Raw genomic sequence first — 25,959 nt, 5'->3', positions numbered from 1 at the left:
GGACTTGGCAATGGTAAACATTTTGTTGTGTTAAGTGATTACTAAGTGTTTTAGTATTCCCAACATCTCCAAATCCAGTGGATAAACAACTGGAGTGCTCATCATGATTATTTATAGCTTCGGGGTTTTTGAAAACCTTTGCGGCTTCTGTTTTTTTTATTCTGACAGATTCGGTGCATGGTGCTCATGCTCCTAATAGAAAAATGCGACTGTTTTCAGTTTACCCAGTCAAGGAAATGTAGATATATTTTCAAATGGAAGTTTGAAATCTGGGTATCCTTGAATTAAAAAACATAGAGAAGGGCAGACCAGGCTGCAGGATCCTCTGATGTACATATAATATAATTTATACTTAATTAATTGAGGTCAGGAACACCACATTTCAGAGCACATTTTCAAAAGTTTCCAATTTTCACAGGTAGATAAATTTGGAATACTATAAGATACAAAAGTTTATTTTTACTCAATTATTTCTTTGTCAAATAATACTGAGATTAATGTCTCTAATGAAGTGGTATACATAGACTGGAGAAGTCTTATAGCCCCTTTGGACTCTTTCCAGTTATCTAAAGCTGATGCCTTATTAGTAAGTTATTTGATATAGGCAATATTTAATACATTACAGTACTTGAGCAGCAGTGTACAAGTTACAATTGACAGTCACTTGCATAGAAGTTGTGATTGCTGTTCCATGTTCCCCCTATCGTTCACCTATTGCCCACTGTTGAATCTTCTACACTTGAGAGTGCTTCCAAGCCTTTATAGTTCCAAAAAGAGGAAGTTGAAGCAGAGAGAGACGAATCGTGTTTCCTCTCATACTTCAATGCTCTGCCCCTTTCCTCAAACCTACTAATCATATTGACAGTACGTGCAGTCACAGACTGTTCTTGAGTCCTCCTTAACTCTGGCTTCAGTCTCATGACAAGCACCTATTGTCTGTGTTCATACCTTATCTTCCAGACCATTAAACTAATGGCCTGACTGACTGCAATAATCTCAATACATTTCTTCCTTATTGATTTAATTAGAGGATTGAATGTAACTGTGGCTTATCAAAGCTATGAAATTAAATGTAGTCTACCAAGGTCCAATATTATAAAGGGATTAAATATGTGAATGCATGAATGCCCATCTAACCTTTACTAGCTCCCCGTTCCCCAATGCATTAATAGTTCCTTTTGAGCCATCAAGCAATCCTACTTCTGCTTGCAACTCCAGCCCTATAGCTCCTATAACTGTTTCTTTGATTCCAGACCATTTCAATCTGTCGTTGCTGGCATAATGCTTAGGTCCTTCGGTTCCGATCTCTAGAACTCCTTCCATAAACCTCTCTACTTACCACTTCACTTTCACCTTCAAAAGCCTTCTCAAAATCGATCTTTTCAGCTAAATGTTTGGTCACGCTTCTCATCTCTTCTGGCTTGGCTTCCATTTCCTTATGCCCTTCTGTAAAGGTCCTTGGGTTACTTTGAATTAAAATACAAATTAATTGTTATAGATTCAAGCTCTTAAATGCCTTAGAAACAATTAGGTTGTATGTATATATGTTTGTAAACATTGATAAGCGGTTGCTAATTTCCAGCAAGGATGTTCAAAATGGAGAAGAGATTGTAATTTTTTTAAAGACAAATCCTTCCTGTCGGAGTTTAATGCCATCAAAAAATTTCCTGGTTGACACAAAAACAGTCTGACCAAGATGTGACCAGGCAGCTTCTGATTCCTTTTTTGTTTAAATATTATTTCGGGCTGAATCAGAGCAGAAAATCTGCTGACACACAGCTCAGCTGAAAAATAGGATTCTGTGAGAGTCAGCAATCTCAGTGTGAGCTTCTGTGTTTGTGCTTTCCTAAAAGCCAGGAATTGTGCTGGACGTTTGTGTCACTGAGGGGATGGATCTGCTTTGATTGCTCGCTGAAGCATTATTGAGTGACACTGGATTTACTTTTAAACTGTTGAAGAAAATTGTATGCAAGGTGTTAGGAATTGAAATAAGGTCATGAAATTAGAATACGTTGATGGGTTAATGAAAGTATCAAATGAGAGTATCCTAAATATCAAATTGGAGTAGTTAATTTGTTTTGTGAAGTGCCATCATTTTAAACTTTTAAGCATTTAAAACTGGAGTTTGTAGAAATTCTGGATATTTTAATTGTTAGGTTTTCTGACTCTCTCATATCAGGGGAATTAGGAATGCAAAAGCAAGCTATTGCATGCAACTGTATGAGATGGATGCTTTTTTTCTGTTGTTGATAAATTAATTGGACTTGTATTTGTTTGGAGACAGTAATGCTGTCACTGATCTCTATGAGTTAGAGAGTACTTAGTGCCCACTTATGACTACTGGAAGCTTTTTTTTTGTCTTTCTCCTGAGGGTAATGCTTTGCCTCAATTTGATCATTCAGAATGTACAGTAAACATCTGATCAGGATCCTTGTATCTTTTCTACAGTTGCAACTTCAAGACCTTTCAGCTATTCAGCAGTGAGAGTTGGATGTTTCAAAACTGCATTAAGCCTTCCATCTGTTGTAGGTGGCACCAGGAGCATCCAATGAGCAGCAATGCTGCATCACACTGAATACTTTTGAAATTGCTGTGCTATAGAATGTGGCAGTGGGACTAACACTTTCCAGAGGATAAGGTGTTACATAATCTGATGGCTTCAGAATATCTATCTTTTCTAGCGATGCCGATGAACAGGGGTGCAGCATGGTCACTCAGCAGTCACTTCCAGTACAATGCACCGACACAAGGTCAGGTATTCTTACAGCCAGCCTAGCCCTGCCCCGGATTAACTGCGACATTGTGCTCTGTAACCGGCACTTATGAATCTCTGTTTAGCAGGCTATTGATACCTGGCTTACATGCAATTGTATATGACAATGTTTTAGATAATGAACTGTTATTAAGTGGCAATGCTATTTAGTGATTTAGAAAGAAGCCATACCTAAATGTAAAATGTGCAGTATTAATCATGATATTTGTTGAAGGGTTAGCATGACTATGGTACGGCCTATTTTATAATCAAAGTAAAAACCATACTACGCCCTTTATAATGATTTCTGATTAGGTAAATAAGCTCACTTTTATCAAGTTATTCATATTTCTTTGTGTTTTTAATTTTTAAAAACTTTTGAGGAAAACGATGTATAAAATCCATTTTATTTTTTATCTTTTTTAGATTTTATTTGAAGTCATTCTGATCTTGTCTCTATAAGTGTAACAGACGGGGTTATTTATAAACTGTAATGTAAATGGGGAAGTGAGGAAACTTAAATTGATCAAAAAAATGATCAACTTAACTGAATTTACACTTGAAATGATTCACTAATACAATTATATTTGTAGTGTTTTTGATCTCAAAAAAAAGACTTGCTCAGAAAAAATGGCCACTTCTGTTTTCAAAGCCAGGACTATATTGTTCTCCTTTGCTGTCTTTGATTAGTATGACGGTTGAATTGGTAAGGTGTAATTGCAAACTTTAATTGTGATAAATAATGATCAGGATGGCTTAATTTCTTAAGGGCCACATTAATATTTTAAGAGCATTGCTTTTTGTTAGAAATAGCTAGAAATAGTTCGTTGATTGCAACTTGTGTACCATATTTTTTTATCACAGAAACTGTTGTTTATCCTGACTGCTTATCAGAACTAGCCTGACTTTATTTTTAGGAATTTATTAATAATTCAGTTCCATGTCGAGAATGTGCTGTTAACCCATTACCGCCACCAGGTGCTCACCAATTCAGAAAGCAGCTGATCTTTGGCTGGCAAGAGTAGTCTAGTGAAGCCAAAGTCAAACAGAAGTGAATAGTGTACTCTGTACAACTCCACCTTCTGGGGAGAAAAACATGGCAATTGTAGTTGTTATAAGTGAACAACTATGAAGATTCCGGGATCAAACTCAAGCCTATGCTGAGTTAGCATATCTCGCTGAGGTAGCAGTCAGGTTGCTGCAATCATCGTCAGGATCTCTGTGCTAAGTGGATGGGGAAACGGTGTGGGGATTGGGAAATCATGTAGACATTCTTCTCCTGAACATTTCCCAATAAACTCATGGTGAGAGTGCACCAGAGTGCAATCTCAGTGCTCATACGTGGCTGTCAGATGAGGGCATGTGTTAACTGTGATGCTTTCCGTAGCTGAATAGTTTGTGCCACTCACTACATTTAAACAATGACTATTTCAGAGAGGTACTGGATGGCTTCTGGCATCTGTGGATCTTTATGCCATCATTTAATAACTAGCCCATCGAGGGGGTGGGGACACTGTCTAGAATTCTGCTGCTGTCCCTGTTGAGATCAGCCATCTGAGAACAGACAGGGAAACAAATTTGGGGCAGTTATATGAGTTAGCATAAATGCATTACATTTAACCATTAAGACATTTGGAGAGCCAAGATTATAGATTTTTAGTAAAGTCTAATTAATCTACTATTAACAATCTGCCAGATACAAATGGACAATATTTCATGCGCACAAGTTACAACTCAAGTTTTTTTGTCATCATTTTCTAAGTGATTGATTGCATTTGTCAGTTCCACCTTCCTGCAGCCTGTTTATTAGGAGGTTACATGTGGTCCTCTGACAATAGCGATAGGAACACCACTGCATCTGTTGTAATGTACAAAAGCACAATTGACCAGATTAGCCAATCGAAGTCTATTACATAACAGTTAAATAATTTTAGCTTTTTAAAATAGTACCCTTTTGAGGAATGACAGTGTATTCATTTGTTTGAAAATGCAAATACCCCTCACCAAATTTTTGATCTCATCGCACATCTTAATTCAAATTATTCACATAATTTCAGTTACAGACCAGAGGGGGATTCATTTGAACAGCCCTGATTTCTCCTCTCAGTACCAGTCTGTAAACAGAAAGGTGTTTTTGATTTTTGATTTCTCCCTTTATAAGTGGTGGTGTATTTTCCCCAACCCTTCAGTTTTGGAGTTATCCAATCCTCTATTAATAACCCCATAGAAAACTTGAGATAAGATAAAATAAGAGGGTTGGTTTATTCTACTCACACACACAAAACACAGGAAAGGGGTTTTGCAACATCCCCCCCTTTTTGCACTCATACAATAAAAGAGGGATAAGGGAAAGAAAGGGATACAGGGCAAGAGCACAATAAAAAAATATGAGTTATGTTTTCACGTGGGTCTGCAGTCCAGAATCAAAGGTCCAATGGCGTATTCCTTCAGAGGTTAGCAGGCCGAACTGTTGCAGAGCGATTCGACTTTCCAGAAGTGAGGACTTCCATGATGGGAGAAGGCACATAGATACAGAAGATTAGGCACAGATACAGAAGTTCCAGTAGTTCACATTGTAGATGAGGGCCAGGCACTTCACTTGGACAGAGCTCTTTCTGCTGCTATCTGTTAGATAATAAAATGGTAGACAGAAGCAGGCTGCTTGCCTGGAGTCGTCGTCCTCTTCTGGGGTCAAGTAGTGACTGAAGATGAAATGCAAAAGCTGTGTAATTAAAGGAATTCAAACAGCTCAAGTTTTGGTCATGTGACAGGGTAGTTTCAGGTCAAGCTATTCGGCTAACGGGGTGCCTAGTTGAAACCCATTGTGTTTTGGAGCAGGTAATGGTGATGCCATTAGCACAACATTGGAGATTAGGAGTTGCAAATACCTCTACCTTTGTTCATAGCTGTCAGGTGCAGACTTATCGTCTACAAATCCTTTGTGTTGGCTTGTCTGGGATGTTTATACAATACAATTCACATTCCAGCAAGATGATGAGGTAGCCTTTGTCCATTGGAACAGCTTAGGATCTTCCAGAACTATGAGCAGGTGATCAGCTGCAGCTATTTTATCAGCCCAGCAATTGTCCATTTTGAAAAACTGAAAAAAAATTATAAAATAGCCAAGCTGAAATAGATATACGGGACGCTTTAAAAAATATGAGCATTGTACAAGAGAATTAAGCAGTCACATGGTTGTAGCAGTGCTAATTTGAAAGGCTTTCCACCATTATTTTGTATTAGTGAGGGGGAAGAAAAAGATTTTTTAATTTAAAAAATCCCTTTTGCTGATATAAGCTCTACATGCACATGACTAGATGAAGCGCTCTCTGCTGTGATTAATTATGTCTTTAGTGTTACAATTATGAGGTTTATAAGATTGTTAATGTGTCTTTAAATTTAAGGTACAATGAAGGTGATCATGTTACATGTTCTGAAGTCTGTATGATAGTAAGCCTGGGTGGTTTGATTGTTAGAGATCAAAGTGTTATTGGGAAGGACGTTTAAGGTATTTATGCTCTGAAATAATGACAGCAGCCTGTGTGTTAACAGTGGAGACAGTGTCCCTCCAAAGTCCTAGAAAAGTATTGAGAATGTTGGGTTGTAAACAGCTTTGAACTGTCCATTTACTTCCAAGACGAAAGAGAGTTGGATTCTCAAGGAAAGCTAATTAATTTCGAGCATTTCTAACTACATACAATGCCCATGTTGCCATGGCGAATTATGCAGCGAAAACCATTGTAAAGATCAGGTTACGGACTTTCCGAGAATATCACTGAATATCACAGACAGTCTTTGGAGTCTGCCTGGATCCAGGAGAAAGGGAGCAATTAGAAGCCAAAAAAGTCTCTATGGTTTGCAACACAGGAATGCAGGTGGAAGCTCATACTGGGATTAAAAACAAAACAAAAACAGAATTACCTGGAAAAACTCAGCAAGTCTGGCAGCATCGGCGGAGAAGAAATCAGTCAACGTTTCGAGCCTCCATGGCCCTTCGGCAGAACTGCAGCCGAAGGGCCATGGAGGCTCGAAACGTTGACTGATTTCTTCTCCGCCGATGCTGCCAGACTTGCTGAGTTTTTCCAGGTAATTCTGTTTTTGTTTTGTTTTGGATTTCCAGCATCCGCAGTAGCTTTTAGCTTTTTGTTTTTATCTCTGGGATTAAAAAGACCAAATTCATGGGGTTTAAAATGAGACTGGGAGAGTTGCCTAGCTTGGGCTAGAGGAAGAGTCTCTAGGAAAAGAAAACTTCACTGTGAAAGACAGATCTAAGATTGAAAGTTACCAGGCTGAGAAAAGAGAAAAAAAGGAATACATTCCTGGTAGCTAAGAATCATTTTGCTTTGATTCTGGGAAAATTGAATGTCTACATAAAAGACAGTGTAAAGTATATTTGTAATTTTTTTTTTTGGTTGGGTTAAAAATAAGTATTCCATTCTTGGGTTTAAAGTGTAAGTTGTCTACAAAGATAGTGTTCAGTTAATAGTACTTTTAGTGATTTGTTACAGTAAAAGTTTTAAAACATGAATTCTTGTCATGCCATCCTTTCAGCTATTAACTGGAAGTTAAAATGTCTTTTAAAACATTACGGCCTCTACAGGGTTCATCACAGTATTAAATGCAGCATAGATATGACTCCTCACAGATTCAGTTTGTTATAATGAACAGCCTGAGTCCACAACATGATTTCTTTAGTAATCTGCACACAGGCAAAAGGGTAACTGGACCTTCAGTTCTTCCTGGCTTCTGCACCACAACCGTCACCACCGTTTTGCTCATCCAGGTGATGTAGATAGAGAAGGACAGGCTGGTTAGATAACAGGATTAGAAAGACATGTAAAATCACCTCATTTTAACTCTCACGAATTTGGTCTTTTCAATCCGAGCTCAAGATTTCACCCATATTCCTGCACAGCAAACCACTTAGACCTTCTTGGCTTTTAGCTGCCGCCTTTTTGTAACTGTTAAAAAGTAACCAATTTTTCCTTCAAATTATGTCATGAAATGTGATCCCAGATGGGAACAGTTTTGCAGGAAACATAAGTCAAAATCCAGGCAGTTGGCCTCAATTATAAAATCCAAGAATACAAACAAACTCTAAATCATGCAAAATTTGCTTATATGATTAATATAATGCACAAAATCCCTTAAACACACCACAGTTACAATTTTTGCTTAATTAATGACTACTCCAAATTTAGATTTTAAGTTCATTGTAACAATTTGAATCATAATTAATAAGTCATTTGCTGACTGTCCTTTTTTTTTGCTTCCTTTAGAATTTGTCTTCCTTGATAGTAGTTCTGGATGTTAGTCCAGATGAAAATTTCCCCGGAGGGTAGCTATTTGATTCACTGGATGATTATTTGAAATTCAATTGTGTTTACCTAACTTTTTTATATTTATTTTAACAAATAATGTCCTCCATAAGTTTTTTAAGTATGAGCCTTCCACAAAGGCCCCAATGTTATAAATCTATTGCTTTCCGGTACTGTTAACAACAGATGCACAATTCTCACATTGGTGACACTAATGACTCAATCTCCAGACAGTGTACAACAGTCATGTAATCCTTTACCATGGTCTTGTAATTTGCCTCTGGCACATTTACGTTGATTTTAGTAAGAATATTTAAAGGCCATGCATTGGGACATTTCACAAATATGCAAAGGGATTATCTCTGTGTACCCAATTAGACTTTATACTTGAGATGAGTGAGAATTGAATTTTAAAAACCGACATAAAAATAACACTTTTGTGTTATTTTCTCAAACAAGTGCATAGATCTGGAGGGTTTCGAAACTGGTTAAGGTTGATAAATTAATTTCTGGTTCAAGGAGGAGGGTAGATTTCAAGTATGAGGAAGTTATTTAACATCCATAGAGATAGTTATTAGTCTAAGGTGCTTGAGTTTCAAATGTGCATTGTATTTGACCTCTCTTGCACTGAAATGTTTCTCATGTATATTGAGAGACTCAGGCTAGCACTGTCAGATTCCTCAAGCACTGGTATTATATAGCAATCTGCAAGCAAAACATGAAACTGTTGGAATGAGCTACCAGGAAGACCCATTTTCATATTCATAAAAGTGCCTTTTATGAAGGGGTCAAAAGTGGGTCAGACCAACAGTATGGTACAGTTGTGCAGCTTTATGGCCCCACTATCCATGCAAACCAATCCACTCCAATTGTCTGCTACACATCAGATTTACTTTACACTGACCACAATATATGGCAGCACTTTTAAGGCTTGACATCCATTTGTGTTGTTATTGTGATGCAAGATGACATCTTTCTAAATAAAAGGTACTACATCAAGCAAAAAAGCTGAGTAGATCGGTAGTTGGAGACTTTGCAAACAAAATATTTAACAGTTATACTTGTAATGTGAATGGGTGCATATTTCCTGTCTCTACAGTTGCTCAAATGTTGTACCGTGCTGACACTGTTGTCAAAGAAACTTTGTGCACAGCAACTCAAGTAACTCTTGTCAGTGGTGGCACTCTCAATGCTTCACTAAAACTATTCTGTAAGGTCAACAAAAAAAAAAAAGATTGTTAAAGGAGAATAATGTGTGTGGGATTATTTCAATACAAAGTAATGCTCTTGACTATTACTATAGTTTGAAAAAAAATTTTATGGCTGAGTTTGCTGATGCCACAACTGATGGCACCGATATGTGGAAGGGGTGGAACTATTCACTCAAATACACACGATCAAGCTGTGTACAATAAACTGCCTTATTTTAAGTTAAAGCTGGAGAAGTTAAAGGTTAGTGGAGTTTGAAAACCTTTTCGTTTTCCCAACAACTTGGGGTTCTTATAGGGGAATAACAAAAGGCTCAAGGAAAATATGTTTTCAATCAATCAACTGAAACATGGAGAAGAAAGCAGCCGTGTTTGGACAAAATAAAAGTTTTCCTTGGGAAGGGAGAAGAGTCTTGCAGGGAGTGAGAGTCTGAGGCAGCGCAAGGACAGAGAGTCTGAGCAGGAGGCAGCGCAGGGACAGAGAATCTGAGGCAGCGCAGGGACAGAGAATCTGAGGCAGCACAGGGAGTGAGAGTCAGAGGCAGCGCAGGGAGTCTGAGTCAGAGTCAGCACAGGGAGTGAGTCTGAGGCAGAGGCAGCGCAGGAAGTGAGAGGCAGAGGCAGCACAGGGAGTGAGTCTGAGCCAGAGGCAGCGCAGGGAGTGAGTCTGAGCCAGTGGCAGCGCAGGGAGTCGGAGTCCGAGGCAGCGCAGGGAGTGAGAGTCTGAGCCAGAGGCAGCGCAGAGAGTGAGAGTCCGAGGCAGAGGCAGAGGCAGCGCAGGGAGTGAGAGTCCGAGGCAGAGGCAGCGCAGGGAGTGAGTCTGAGGCAGAGGCAACGCAGAGAGTGAGAGTTTGAGCCTGAGGCAGCGCAGGGAGTGAGAGTCTGAGGCAGAGGCAGTGCAGGGAGTGAGAGTCTGAGGCAGAGTCATGCAGGGAGTGAGAGTCTGAGGCAGTGCAGGGAGTGAGAGTCTGAGGCAGAGGCAGTGCAGGGAGTGAGAGTCTGAGGCAGAATCATGCAGGGAGTGAGAGTCTGAGGCAGAATCATGCAGGGAGTGAGAGTCTGAGGCAGAATCATGCAGGGAGTGAGAGTCTGAGGCAGAGGCAGCGCAGGGAGTGAGAGTCTGAGGCAGAGGCAGCGCAGGGAGTGAGAGTCTGAGGCAGAGGCAGCGCAGGGAGTGAGAGTCTGAGGCAGAGGCAGCGCAGAGATCGGGACAGCGGCTTCCCAGGCTGCAAGCAGTGACGTCACTTTACGCAGGCGCAAACCCATACTGGCACCAGCTCACCGAAATGAGCAACTGTGCATGACAAAATAAAAACAGAATTACCTGGAAAAACTCAGCAAGTCTGGCAGCATCGGCGGAGAAGAAATCAGTCAACGTTTCGAGCCCTCATGGCCCTTCAGCAGAACTGAAGCATAGTTTCAACAAGGGAGAAATATAAATTGGTTTAAGGTGGGTGGGGGGGAAGAGACACATTGAGGGTGTGGTGTGAGCAGATAATCAAAAGATGTCAGAGACAAAAGGGTCAAAGAGGTGTTGAAGGTGGCGGTCTTTGTCTGAGAAAAGTGCTAATTAAGAATGCAAGACAGGATATTCAAAGTACAGCTCTAGTGGGGGTGGGGTGGAAGGACTAAAGGTTTTAGTTTTAGATTTAAAAATAATGGAAATAGGTGGGGAAAGAAGAATCTATATAAATTATTGAAAAAAAAGGCGGGTGGGGGGGGAAAAGAAACGGGGTGGGGATGGGGGGAGGGGGGTTTTAAGATCTAAAGTTGTTGAATTCAATATTCAGCCCAGAAGGCTGTAAAGTGCCTAGTCGGAAGATGAGGTGCTGTTCCTCCAGTTTGCGTTGGGCTTCACTGGAACAATGCAGCAAGCCAAGGACAGACATGTGGGCAAGAGAACAGGGTGGAGTGTTAAAATGGCAAGCGACAGGGAGGTTTGGGTCTTTTTTGCGGACAGACCGCAGGTGTTCCGCAAAACGGTCGCCCAGTTTGCGTTTGGTCTCTCCAATGTAGAGGAGACCGCATTGGGAGCAACGAATGCAGTAGACTAAGTTAGGGGAAATGCAAGTGAAATGCTGCTTCACTTGAAAGGAGTGTTTGGGCCCTTGGACGGTGAGGAGAGAGGAAGTGAAGGGGCAGGTGTTGCATCTTCTGCGTGGGCATGGGGAGGTGCCATAAGTGGGGGTTGAGGAGTAGGGGGTGATGGAGGAGTGGACCAGGGTGTCCCGGAGGGAACGATCCCTACGGAATGCCGTCAAGGGGGGTGAAGGGAAGATGTGTTTGGTGGTGGCATCATGCTGGAGTTGGCGGAAATGGCGGAGGATGATCCTTTGAATGCGGAGGCTGGTGGGGTGATAAGTGAGGACAAGGGGGACCCTATCATGTTTCTGGGAAGGAGGAGAAGGCGTGAGGGAGGATGCGCGGGATATGGGCCGGACACGGTTGAGGGCCCTGTCAACGACCGTGGATGGAAAACCTCGGTTAAGGAAGAAGGAGGACATGTCAGAGGAGCTGTTTTTGAAGGTAGCGTGAGCATGAGCCGTCCGACGGTGTGTGTGTGTGTGTGTGTGTGTGCGCGCGCGCGCGCGCACGCGCAACGTTTCCGGCATGCGGGCAGATCGGCATCTGGAGTTAGTTTTTTTATTTATCCTAGCTCTGGATTTTTTCCCAAGTTATGAGGTAACCTACTGCAAACGTGTCAATTCAGAAAGCTATGCAAGCTGACTTGATACCTTGAAAAAAAAATCCGACACAAAAACTTAAAAACTGAAAAATGCCTTGAATATGAGCCGGAACATTGCGGAACAGAGTTGCAGTGCCCCACAGGCATGTCGGCTGCTGCTATTCCCAACAGACAAGCTTTGAAGGCTCAGGGTTTAATTTCCAACAGGGACCAGGGCCACTGACATGTCTGAGGAAGATATTGACTTTTAACGTTTCATTAGTAACTTCTTGTTCATCTTAAATGCTGTTACTTAATTTTGTTTTCAATATTTAATAAAGTGGGAACGTGTTTTTTTTGTTTTTCTTACGGCCAAACCAAGCCATCTTTTTCTGCAAAAGCCTCAACAATTGTTCTGCCTCCTTCCGAGACTGGCCAAGTTCACAGAGGGACATTTTCTCCTCCACCTTCTCACCTCTAAGCTACAAGCACATGAACCCGTTCAATACCTGGCAGCGCCTAGGCATCCAAGACCCCTCAGATCACACTGCCAATTGATGCTCTCAAACTTTACCCCCCTGACTCCTAGCATTGTTCCTCCAGCATTGATGTCAGGCTGTTGTGCTCTCCATTTCTTCCATTGCTGTCTTGGGCTCCCATTTCTCTGTCCTCCCCGTCCCCTCACCTCCCTCGCAGATCTCTCTAGTCCCATACCACCTCCAACACTACTCTGGGTCTCTTACTTTGCTTTACAGTTGTTAAACAATTGAGCACTGCTGAAAACACTGGATGCAAATTCCTTAGCCACAGCCTGGATGACATGTGATTCTTTCTCCCTTTTATTATTGTCAATGAGCAGTCGGTGCATCCATCATACAATAGTAAGAATCAATCATTACTTTCCGTAAAGTATTCTGCTGGATTATATACAATGGAGGATAAATTTAACGCTGTCTTCTGGTTTTGGGGCTCTGTTAATGTGCAAAAACCGCTCAAAAGTGACATGACATAATTTAAACCATTCTACTGAGTTTGTCATTATCCTGTCTTCTCATAATGACACCCATTGATTTTTCCAAAAACAATTGATCACTCAGCATAGCACATTTGAATAAAAAGAACCTTTCTATTGGTAATCTACTAAATTTAGGCCACTGAATATTGATAGTTTATGTCTCACCCACGTAGCCAGTAATTTTATCTAGCGTCGTTATTATTGGCTCTTGACAAGTTACATTAACATTGCTCAAACCTACGCAGAATAGAGGACAACACATGCGGTCAAGTTGTTGGATAATCTTTTGGTTAAAATAAATATTTTTTGAAACTAGAAATTGTGTTTGTGGAGCACTTTAGGCTATTGTGGTGACACAGTGTGCTTGTGTATACAATAATAAGATATAAGTTTTGTGATTATATCGTAAATTCCTGATCTTGCTTGGGATATCAGGAAGCATTGAGTGGTGGAGGCAAGGCATTTCAGCACAGAAGGTGAAAGTCAGTGAGTTATCTTTTACACCTCCTGGAGGCCAGTCACTGAATAACATCCTAAGGAAGATTTAATTACAGTAGTGCATTAAATCCAAGCAACAGTATATGCGGACGGGACATGACAGATTTTATGAGTCATTGACATAAAATATATTCCACAGCAGCCGCAAGTGCTAGCGATCAAATACTGGGTTATCTATCGAAATTGCAATTTTTTTTTACACAGAAGAGTTATGTTGATCATGGCAAAAGTGGTGAGCTGTGTTAAAGCCATACAGCACAGAAGGAGGCCATTCAACTCATCATGCCTGTGCCAGCTCTTTGAAAGAACAACCCAATCCTTTCCACTCCGCTGCTTTTTCCTCAAAGCCCTGTAAATGTTTCCCCTTCAAATATATATCCGATTTCCTTTGAAAGTTATTATTGAATCTGCTTCCACCAGCCTTTCAGGCAGTGTTTTACTCACTGCATTTTTTTCTCACATGTCACCTAGACTTCTTTTGCCATTCAGGCAAGTTCAGTACTTTTCCTTCGGTTTTACAGTTACCTTTACATTGTTAGCTTTACAAGTGAAATGTGATTTTACCATTTAGATGTTTCTGTCAATTCACAGTAACTGTGAAGTATGAAGAAGATAAATTTTGAATAATGAGATTTTGACGGTTGGGTGTTTGCAATCTAACTAGAATGTAAAATAGATATTGACCAATGATTGCACTGATAATATCACAGTTCTTGCAATGTGAAGTGATACACATTCAATTAAAGTACTGCAAGCAATGTTGCTTATCCTCTCACTAACATTGTACTACCTTTATTGTTCTTTGGGCACTTTTCAAATCAAGCTGGTGATAAGTCAACTTGAAAACTTTTCTCTATGTAGTATACTTTACATACTGATTCCAGCAATACAAAGTAGGTACTATTAATTTTTTGTCATAAATGGTAGAATCACTTGACAAATGTATCTATTTGTCCTATGGGCAGTCATAATTTGATTAACACTTAGGGCACAACTTCTGTATCTTAGCTAATTGAATAAACAATTTAGCCTTGTTATGTAGGCAATTTGTTTTCAACCTTCCACCTTGATGTTGGACAAGAGCAATCGACTTCCCTCTTACCTCTTGTTCACTTTCGTGTGTTAGCCACTCCGATCCACTTACATCCGTAAGATGTCATTTTCAACTGTGATCAACTGCAACAAATGTTTATAAGTTGCATTTTTGAGTGCTTATACTGTAGTAAATGCCCTCAAGGCACTTCACAGAAGGGATCAAATTTGACCAAAATTGACACAGAGCCAAAGTTGGAGGAATTAGGACATCAACTAAGAGCTTGATCAAAGAGGTAGATTTTAATAAATGTCTTAAAGAAAGAGAGAGAACGAGAGAGGTGGAGAGATTTAGGGAGGAAATTCCAGATATGAAGGCCCGGAAGGTGGAAGGCACAGCTGCCAATGCTGGAGTGAAGGGAGTGGGAGATGCACATAAATGCAGTGTTAGAAGAACATAAAGTTCTTGGGGAATTGTAGGGCTGTGCAAGGTATTGAGCATGAAGATGAGATTTTTAAGATGGAGGCATTATTGGATGCGGAAATCAATGTTGTTGTGCAAACACAAGGGTAATGGGTGAATGGGACTTAATGCATGGTAGGTTATGAGCAGCAGAGTTTTAGATCAGCTGAAGTTTATGGAGGGTGGAAGATGGGTGGCCAGCCAGAAGAACATTGGAATAGTCGACACTGGAGATAAGGAATGTGTTATGACCAAGTGAGGAGGGGTAGGTTGGCTCCATTCTCTTTTCTCGCTCCCCGTTTGACCGCAACAGCTTTTTTTTAAAAGGTTATGCTTACTACATCAGTGAGTGTTTAACTGTTTACGTGCTGTGACTATAAAAGCCCACACACGCATAGAAAAATAGATTACAGAGTGGGAGGATAGATTAAGCATTTTAGTGTCTATTAAACTGAAAGTGTATACAGCTCTTTGAGGTTGGTGACTTGTTTAGCTTCGGGTGCAATGGGATGGTCCTCCTGGGTTCAACATCGATGCAGTTTAAAAACGTAGATGCACAATTTATCTGTTCTTCAGAAAAAAGCAGCTGCTGAGTTGTTAAAAATCTCTGTCTACGGTGCCTGGATAGTCAACATCACCAGACAGGATTCAAACTTGCAAGTTGGATGGAGAGAGAGAGAAAGTAAAAGAGACTCAGGGTCTTGCTTTTTCAGCATATCAGTTACTTGTCCTGTTCTGCAGAGAAAACAGGTGCTTAAACACACAAAGAGCTGGCTTGTCGATGACCCTCTCTCTCCAACTTCCCAGTGACCCAAATATGGCCTTGGCTAATTTATTCCAGTTGTAACTTGATTAAATCATGTCTGGGAATTCCTCTCTCAGCCAGGGTCCCATTGTCCTTGTGGTTATGGCAAATGATTTATCTCTACGCAGCTGAGTGTCCAGGTGATCACATGGATGTTTTGTTAATGGGATAAGAGATGGCCTGGTGAGGCTTCCAGGTTGGCTCCACTTAATGGCCTTGGAATATAGAAGATACAGTGATGCAAAAATGTTCAGCCTCCTTTTACTGTGATCTCAAGTCCCTGGAATGTTCTTATAGTCTTTGTTTAAAATTTCAATTAGGGGTTTCCAGCCAGTGAATACAAAAATCATTTTTTGACATAAAGCATGGTTTCACAACAAAGGCATAGATGAGGGTTGCAAGCGCAGATAAACTGAGGAAGAGGTAGAGACAGGATAATATGGAGGTGAAATAGGTGATCTTTGTGATAGGATATGTTGTTAAGCTTAGCTCTGGGTCAAATAAGATTCTGGGGCTGTAAACAATCTGGTTTAGCCTGAAACAATGGCCAGGAAGTGGGATGGAATTAGTGTTGAAGGAACAGAGTTTATAGCGAGCCAAAGACAATGGCTTTGGCTTTCCCAGATACAGAAATGTTTTGACCCAAAATGGAACTTCTGCTTTTGATGATTTGTCCACAAAAATGTGGCTCAACCATTTAGGTTGGACTGTGTAAATTGTGAAGTATATGATATTAAAGTTGTTACCATTCACGATTAAAGAATTTTGTCTATGCCAAAGACTGATGAACCATCTAGTGATTGATGTATTTTTGCCTTTTTTGGGCTCTTTCAAATTTTTCCGAAGCTGACGCCCTATTGGTGCCAGTGGTTTTTATTTGATATGAGTAAGACTGAACACATGACAGTATTTGAGCAATAGTTTACAAGGTATGGTTTAGTATTATATTTCCCCAGTGTTCCTTGGGTGGAAACAGTGACGTTACTGTTCCATGCTTCTTCTGCAATTTCAGACTCCAGAAGCTTGCTATTGAATGTTCTACCCAGGAAATGGTTCCAGCCCACAGTTTATAATCCTCAAACAGTAACTTGCAGCAGAGTTTGTCCGATCACGTTTTCTCCCATATTCCCGCTAACCTACCAAGCATATTGGCAATATATACATGCATATACAGTGCTGGGGCCCCTTTTATCTCTGTTTTTGGTCTCATCACAAGCTTCCATTGTTTCTGAGTTAATGGTTCATTTTGGTGGGGTAGGTGGCGGTGATGGCCCCCCTTCCCTGCTGTCCCGGGGGGGGGGGGGGGGGGGGGGGTGGGCACCATTAAATATGCCCATTGTTTCTTTTGTTGTTCTTAAGATTTTGCTGATTCAGGTTCTTTCTTTTTTGTGTGCTAAGCTGATGGTGACATTCACAGAGCAGCATCAAAAAGATATTCAATGCTCTTTTTAGTGTTTTTTTGGAAAAATTATTGGAGTTGGCTACAGGAGATGCCCAATATGCATTATGGAATATTACACCCACTGAGTGAGAAGCACATATATTTAAAAATTCTAATGCGTTCTGATGAATAAAGTAAATTCAGTCATGTCCAAAATAATTCAATAGTTTTATTCTGTGGGCATCAATGTTTTAAAACATATGGCAATTGCTATGAATGTCATGAGTATATGATCTTTTCCTACAATTGACCTTGTGACAAATGCAGTATTGTAGGCGATGGTGATGATTTTGTGGTATGTAATATAATTTTTTTTTTCTCATGAATCATCAACACAAGGGAATGACAAAATTGAGCTAATATCTATTTGTAAAAATGCATGCTGCAGATTTGGACCATTCTTTTTCATTGTCCAGTATGTGTAGTTTTTTTTTCGCATGTAGAACCCTGCTGTAAAAGCATTTCCCTTCATTAAATATGCTCCTTCTTTTCCCATATGACATTTGCTCCTGACCCTCCCCTACTCCACTGACCATTGATAAACGATGCAGAAGAAATGGAAAAAGCTGATTTGGAAGCAACAAAGGTAAGATGACAATTCTGCCCAGGACCTGTGAATGTATTTAAATCATAGCTGTTGTCTTTACCAATCCAGTTCGCTATGCGGTTCAAGAATAGCATTGGCAGAGGCCTGCAGTTTGCTCACATGCCTACACCTTCAACTGGAAATTGTGTAGCATGGTGGACTCAATATTGTCAGAGGGGGGAAAAAATTCAAAATATAAATTCCTTATTGCTATAAATATTGGGTTTCAACAGATAACTTGTGTTATATTGTACAACTGTCCTGATGGAGTGCAAGATGAAAAGCGTGTGATTTTTTTTTCAGTAGTACTCAAGTTCTGTACTATACCAAATGACTAAATGCATTAAGATTTCAATTTACTATCTGATTAGTGGAATTGTGCGCTAGTTGAGGTATGCAACAAATGTTGCCTTGTAGAAAGCAGTGATAAGATAAATTAGTGTTGGCTTTTGGAACATCTTCGAGTGCTGTTTATGTTTCCAAACTCTGATCAGCTTAAGTATTCATTCATTCAATCCAATTCATCTATTTCCTTTTGGCCTTCCTCATAGTGCTTCTGGCTTTGTAGGCATGGAGCAGTGCTTGATTTCAGATGAGTTTATCTTATACCCCTACCAGTTTACTTATCCAATTGTGGATTTCACATTGGAAGATTAAAATGTTAGCGTCAAAACCTGCAATTCAAGAAAAATGGCAAATTGTTATATGTACAATTTTCATAGAAACAATGGTAAAATGATACTATGATCTTCGTTTGCTAGGGCATAAATGAACATTTTTTCCACTTGGAAAAGCAGCATGAATATTTAAAAAGGTAACTGTTTTTGTAAAATTTGTTGAATATTATTTTTAATGTAAATCTACTGCTGTAGAAGGATAAATTAGGACATATCTAAACATATTAAAATGCCAGCATAAAGTACAGGCTGATGCGGACAAGTTGAAAGTTTGTCCTTTTCATCACTTTTGAATCCAGTCCAGAAGTAGTCTGTTTATCCTAATGAGGAACTGATTACAATCCCAGGCTACAAAAGGCACCCTTGTATTCAGTACAGTTGGAATTAGTTCATTAATCACACCATAAGGCTGCATAGTATTAGAAGTGAAGCTGACATTCCTGTACATTTCGAGAAAGACCAGTTTGAAAAATATCTAAGTCCAATGTGTTTGCTTCCAGTGAAAAAAGGATCATTATGACACTTCGATGAATGATAATTAGGTTAGACTCACTTGAATACATGTTCCTGATCGGTGGTAAGCAATTTATCAGTGTTATCAGCCCAGTTCAAACAAATCAGGGGCACTGATGGTGTTGGAAGTGGAGCACTATTAAAATAACGTGTCACGTTGGGGAGGAGCTTATCAGAATGAAAGATTTTTTTTCTCTAGCGAGGTTTGCCCACAATGTTGCCACTCATTCTTAGCCACTTAAAGCCCCACCCTAGTCCTCATGAGGCTGCTTTAATTCCCTGTCCCACCATTAAGCCATTTCAAGATCCATGAATCAATTTCCAGATCCATACCACTAAATCCATTCAGATACTTTCTCCACTTAAACTCAGTGACTACCTTCAATCTCATGTCCCTGCTCACATCCTTCACTTCTCTAATATTGCCTTAATCATCTTTCCCCACCTCTCCACGCCAGTATTGCCCGCCAGTTGCTCTTTTAGCTGCCTTGCACCTGTCCATCAGAATTCTCCCCAACATCCCTTCACCTTCATCTTCACTGCTTTCAAAAGCCTGCCAAAAACTTTTCAACTGTTTTCTTGGGTCTGCCATTAATTAATTCTACCTAATCTCCTTCCCAGTTGATTTTCATTTATCTGACCACTTGATCAGACATCATGCTGATGCCAAATGCCGTAAAATGTGATTTGTTGTAAATTAATTTCTATCAATTTTGTACTGGGATGGGTTTGGGCAGAACTGTAGATTTCATGCCTGGTTATTCTGATTAGAAAGCAGCCGCATGCTGAGTCAGCATTATTGTACCATCAACATCTTGGTGTTAACATGTAAATTTGAGGATTAACCTGGGATTCCACTGAATTTATAATTTTGGACTGTATTCATGGTACATTTGGGGAATACTTAAAATGTTTTTGTTCCATTTAATTTTGGTGTTTTTTACTCTTTACGTAGGATTTGTAATATTTTCCTCAATTGCAAGAACAGCATTTAGACTATTGGGCCCAAATTTTCATTTGGTTATGGAGGCAGGATGAGAGGTGGATAGGCCTGCAATTTCCCACAACTGGCCAACATACCAGGCTGTTGCCATGGTCCTGCCTCTGGGAAATTTTTATGAAAGTAGGATCGGGGGGAAGGTGATGGCTACCCACTTGCCGGTAGTCAGTAGTCAATTGGGCCAATTAAAGGATCTAGTAAGGCCACTTTCCACACACTGATTGGAATTTTCCAATTGGCATTTGCACGCCACACCCCCCCTTCCCGTTGGAGCCGAAACATGATGATGGCTTGACATCTGTGGCTTCTTAGAATTTAAAAGTTTGTAAAATTTCTTCAGATGGCACTGCCATCTCTTCCTACTGTCTGCATCAAGAGTTCCCAGCTTAGACATTGGGGACCGACGACCCCTCAGTCCTGGAAGGCCTCCTATTGATCCTTAGGGTCCCACCCATCATTCTTAATTGGATCGGGCTCCTGAAGGCTGACTTGTTTGTCCCAATGCTGGGATCGGGAAAAGCAAATTAAAATCCAACCCATGAATTTATGGACACAGTTATTGTTTTCTGAAACACCTGAACTGCAAGAAGTGACTTTGAATCCCAATTTTGAGAAGTATTAACTTGTGCTTTCCTTATATTTGCTGAGAACAAAATAGAATGTAATCTATCCCCTGACTTTATTACCCAGAGGACAGAACACTTTTCAGCTTTTTAATGCTAGAGAAATGTCTGGACATTTGGCAAACTAGAAATAAGCTGTTGAACAAAAGGCTGCCATCTGGAAATTCATTTTATAAGTGCATTATCATACTCATTTATTCAAAGTAATTTTGTAATATTTTTGTTGCTGTTGCCAAGATAACTTTGATTTCAACAGGCATGCTTTGTCTTCTAAATAATAATGAGATGAAAATAAACTGATTGAAGTGCAAGTATCCCCAGAACTGGCAAACCTTTTTGAAATGATTTGTTCTGTTAATCATTATGCCTATGAGAAATTCTCTTGAGACCTGTTAGCATTCAATCATCATAATACAGCATGAGATCATTTTATCTAAAGGTGATCTGTCCGTCTGTTATGAGTTATCAGAATGAGAAGGTTTTTTCTGCATCATGACCATGATTTAAATAGTAAATGGAATTCTTTGAGGAAGTGACATGCTGTGGATTAAGTGGAACCGGTGATGTACTGTACTTAGATTTCCATAAGGCATTTAATAAAATGCCACACCAAAGGTTATTGGGAAAATAAAAGCTCATAGTATAGTGGGTAATATATTGACATGGATAGAAGATTGGCTGGCTAACAGGAAGCAGAGAGTAAGCATAAATAGGTCTTTTGCAGGTTGACAAGATGTAACGAGTGGCGTGCACAGGGATCAGCGCTGGGACCTCAACTGTCTACATTTTATATAAATGACTTGGATGAGGGATGGTTGCCAAATTTGCTGATGACACAAAGATAGCTAGGAAAGTAATTGTGAAGAGGACATAAGGAGGCTACAAACAGATATAGATAAGTTAAGTGAGTGGGCAAAGATCTGGCAGATGGAATTTAATGTGGGAAAAGGTGAAATTGTCCATTTTGTCAGGAAGAATAAAAGAGAAGCATATTATCAAATGGTAAGAGATTACAGAGCTCTGAGGTGCAGAATGATCTAGGTGCCCTCGTGCATAAATCACAAAAGGCTAGTATACAAGTAATTAGGAAAGCTAATAGAATGTTATAATTTATTGCGAGAGGAATTGAATATAAAAGTAGGGAGGTTATGCTTCAGTTGTACAGAGCATGAGTGAGACCACATCTAGAGTACTGTGTACAGTATTGGTCACCTTATTTAAGGAAGGATGTAAATGTGTTGGAAGCAGTTTAGAGAAGGTTTACCAGACTAATACTTGGAATGTGTGGATTATTTTATGAGGAAAGGTTGGACAGACTAGGCTTATATCCGCTGGAATTTAGAAGAGTAAGATGCGACTTGATTGAAACATATAAGATCCTGAGGGGTCTTGACAGGATGGATGTGGAGAGCATGTTTCCTCTTGTGGGAGAATCTAGAACTGGGGGTCACTGTTTGAAAATAAGGGGTCTCCCATTTAAAACAGAGATGAGGTGAAATTGTTTCATTTAGCGGGTTGTGAGTCTTTGAAACTCTCTTCCTGAAATGGTGGTGGAAGCAGAGTCTTTGAATATTTTTAAGGCAGAGATGGATAGATTCTTGGTAAGCAAGGGGATGATAGGTTATCGGGGATAGGTGGGATGCAGATTTCAGGTTACTATCAGATCAGTCATGATCTTATTAAGTGGCGGAGCAAGCTTGAGGGGCTGAAGGCCCACTCCTGCTCCTTGTTCGTATGTTCGTATTGAATTTTCCAAAGGGTTTTTCACACAAGACACTCATTTCTAGATAAGCAAACCCATCCACAACAAAAGCCATGTCAGACACAAAACATAGTAAAGTTTTGGGTTTCATTTTTATGAGACTATGTCATTATTATTTGAATTAACAGCAAAACTCCAATGTTTAAAAAGTCTTATAATCTTGTATGAAATATTATGATCAGATTGCAGTATGTGGAGATGTACAACTAGAGGCCTAACTGTGTATAATTTAGATTGAATTGAGACTGGTCAAGTTGGAGATTTGTCTTTTGAGTGGGAAATTTGGACTACTCCTTTACAGAATGGATCTTGAAGTAGAATCCTATACTTCAAAGGCTTTGAATCATGTTATAATCATTGGAATGCACTGCTAATAACATTTTTGCTGTTGAAGTTTAGTTATTAAGTTATTACTTTAACTGGATGGTTGTTAAAGCTCTAACTCTGGAATTGGATTTTGACACAATCACCCAATAGGAAGTGAATAATTTCCACTTTAAATGACTGTGTGCTATTGTATTGCATTCATTTTTCCTTACTCCGTAAAATAATATCACATTACGAAGGCCTGGGCCTCAGTTTTTTAGATGGTGGGGTCTCGCTTCCCACCATCCAAAGAGTCAGCAGTGAACACATCCCCACCGATTTTGAGTGCCCCATTTTACTTGGGAGGAAGTCCAGCCTTGGAGAGCTGCCATCCAATCTGATTGGCTGGCAGCTCTCCAGTCTCTAAATTGCAGGAGCTGCAGTGGACAAAAGAGGAAGTGCATGAGGATGCCTGAGACTAAGCCTGGACACTGGAGAACTAGGTAAGTTTAAAGGATCCCAGGACGGCGAGGGTAGGGAAGGCCTGGGAGTGGGGGTGCAAGGGTGGGCTTCCCATCTGAGGCCTTGCCCGCCCCAGCATAAAATCACTGTGTGGTTGGAGTGGGCGGGAACCCAGAGAGAATCCCGTTCCTCCAATTTCATGCTTCCCTCCCCTGCCCACCCCAAACCCCTGCCTGAAAACTTGCCAGTGGTGGAACGTAAAATTCAGGCCCTGATGTTACACAACCAATTCTGGCACTGAGTAAAAGTCACTAACCCTAAGCACTAGCCAGCTTGTAGCACACTCATTTGAGTCAGAACATTGTCAGTTCAAACCCCAATGTTGACTTGAGCATATAATTTATGTTGACATTTTTTGTGCAGCATTGAGGGGATACTTTATTTTCAGATATTCATCTTTCAGATTAGACATTAACTGAGGGTCTGTCTGTTTTGGTTGACGTTATTGAAAGAAAGCAGAGAGTTCACCCAGTGATCTGGCTAATCTTCATCACTGAGCCAGTATTCACAAGAACACATTATCTAGTCATTCATTCATATGTTCTTTGTGGATGTTGATATGTGCAATTTAGCTGCTATATTTGCATGTTTAAAAATAATGATTGCATTTTAAAAGTAATTTATTGATTGTAAAACACTTAGAGACATCCTGATAATGTGGGTAAGACTCTATACAAATGCAAGTCCTTTCTTTGTTTCTCTTTCAGAGCAGCAGGCAGCTCTTAATTGTGGGCTGACGTTGATCTCTTTGAAATTTTTCTTCCCCTTGCATTGTAAATCAAATGAGCAGTGACAGTAGTGCCGATTGATAGCACCAATAATAGTCATCTGTAGCTTTGAGATATGAATCAAAGTCTGAGCTCCACTCACTGCAGTGAAAGGTTGAACCTCAGCCAGATGAAAAATGTCAAGGACTGAACAATAAATGTGTTGGGTTCCAGCAGAATTACAGTTCATGTTAGAGCTAGCATTGGTGCCCATTTGGGGCTAGATATCGTGTTCTTTGTTTGTTTTGTACTGTTTAAGTAATTCATTCTCAGGATGTTGGCCATCACTGTCTTGAGCAGATGGTTTTAGACCTCTTTCTTCAACTGCTACAGTCTGTGGGGTAAAGAAAAAGCAGAAAATTCTGGAAATACACAGCAAATCCATCATCATTTGAAAAGAGGAAGGACTAATTTACGTTGTGGGGTTAGACCTTTTGTTAGAGCTACAAATTGGAAGATACACCCCTTATTGAAACTGAACAAAATGAGGGAGGTGGTTGAGATGGTAAGTCAGACTACAGACCAAAGACCTAGAGCTCTGGGGTTGGTTGTACTACACAGAGCATTGACCTGTCTCCCTATTGCCTATATCAGCCATGTGGTTGCACTTGCACGTCTGAGACAAAAAGGTTACAGATTCAAGTCTCACTCCAGAGACTTAAGCACATAACTATTCTGACACTCAGGGGACTGTTTGGTCTCCTGGCAGTAGCTATCCTTCAACTTCCATCACTAAAATGAAAACAGATTATCTAGTCAATTATCTCATTGTTGTTTGTGGGACCTTGCTAGGCACAAACTGGCTGCTGCATTTCCCCAGATTACAACAGTCATTACATCTCAGAAGAACTTTGTTCGAATGAGAGGTCGTCGACCGGAAACATTAACTCTATTTCTCTCTCTACAGATGCAGCTTGACCTGCTGAGTATTTTCAGTATTTTCTGTTTTGTTTTATTTCAAAGTATTTTACTTTTGTTTCAAAAGAACTTAATGACTGTAAAGTGCTTTGGGGTGCCCAGAAGTTGAGAAACACTATATAATGCAAGTCCTTTTCTTTCCTTTCTCTTTTTTGAGTTGTGACAAATTTTCTACATGGCTCCAAAAATTTCTTCTTTTATTTTAATTTTCAAACACTGTCCGACCCCCACTCCCATAAATGTCAAGGGATCAATATTAATTAAACACTGGCCATTTGTATGTCATAGTGTTACACTGATTCCATCGCAGCTAGCTTGGTGAAGTGATGCATTCAATGTGGTAGCTAGCACACCTGTTCATATTTTCAATAAGTGCCAAAAACAAAGTTAATTTTAATATTTAATTTGAATTTTCTAGGGTCATTAAATTGTTGGTTGCATATCTAGAACGCTGAATGATAAGCATATAAATAGAATCATCTTTATAATAGAATAGGCTACAACAGGAATTGTATTTTTTTATTCTTTCATGGAATGTGGGCATCGCTTGCCCACCCCCAAATGCCCTTGAGAAGGTGGTGGTGAGTATAAGTTGGTGCTGTTAACTTGGTGAGTTGCTGCAGTGCATCTTGTAAACACTGTGCATCGGTGGTGGAGGGAGTGAGAGTTGAAGGTGGTGGATGGAGTGCCAGTCAAGTGGGCTGCTTTGTCCTGTGTCAAGTTTCATGAGTGTTGTTGGAGCTGCTCCCATCCAGGCAAGTGAAGAATATTCCATCACAGTCCAGACTTTTGCCTGGTCGATGGTGGACAGGCTTTGTGGAGTCAAGAGGTGAGTTACTCGCCACAGAATTGCCAGCATCTGATCTGCTCTTGTAGCCACAGTATTTATATGGCTAGTCCAGTTCAGTTTCTGGTCAATGGTAACCCCTAGAATGTTGGTAGTGGGAGATTCAGTGATGATAATGCCATTGAATATCATGGGCTGATGGTTGGATTCGCCCTTGTTGGAGCTGGGCATTGCCTGGCACTTGTATGGCACAAATGTAATCTTCCACTTGTCAGTCCAAGTCTGAATGTTGTCCAAGTCT

At 40.1% G+C, this 25,959-nt stretch overlaps 1 protein-coding gene across 3 annotated transcripts in view; it reads left to right on the top strand.

Moving 5' to 3' along the window:
* Nucleotides 1–25,959, top strand: part of gramd1ba (GRAM domain containing 1Ba) — a 500,575-nt gene that overhangs the window by 209,834 nt on the left and 264,782 nt on the right. The window contains exon 1 of one of the 3 annotated variants that reach the window (XM_078531836.1): nt 17,777–17,783. The exons of the other annotated variants lie outside the window; for them this stretch is intronic. The gene's annotated coding sequence lies outside the window, so the exon portion shown is untranslated. Of the gene's footprint in view, nt 1–17,776; nt 17,784–25,959 lie in introns of those variants that run through there. 3 annotated transcript variants of the gene reach the window in all.

This window comes from Cetorhinus maximus, chromosome 2 (genome assembly GCF_964194155.1).
Source record: "Cetorhinus maximus chromosome 2, sCetMax3.hap1.1, whole genome shotgun sequence".
Lineage (NCBI taxonomy): Eukaryota > Metazoa > Chordata > Chondrichthyes > Lamniformes > Cetorhinidae > Cetorhinus > Cetorhinus maximus.
This window is presented reverse-complemented; position numbering and strand designations above follow the sequence as displayed.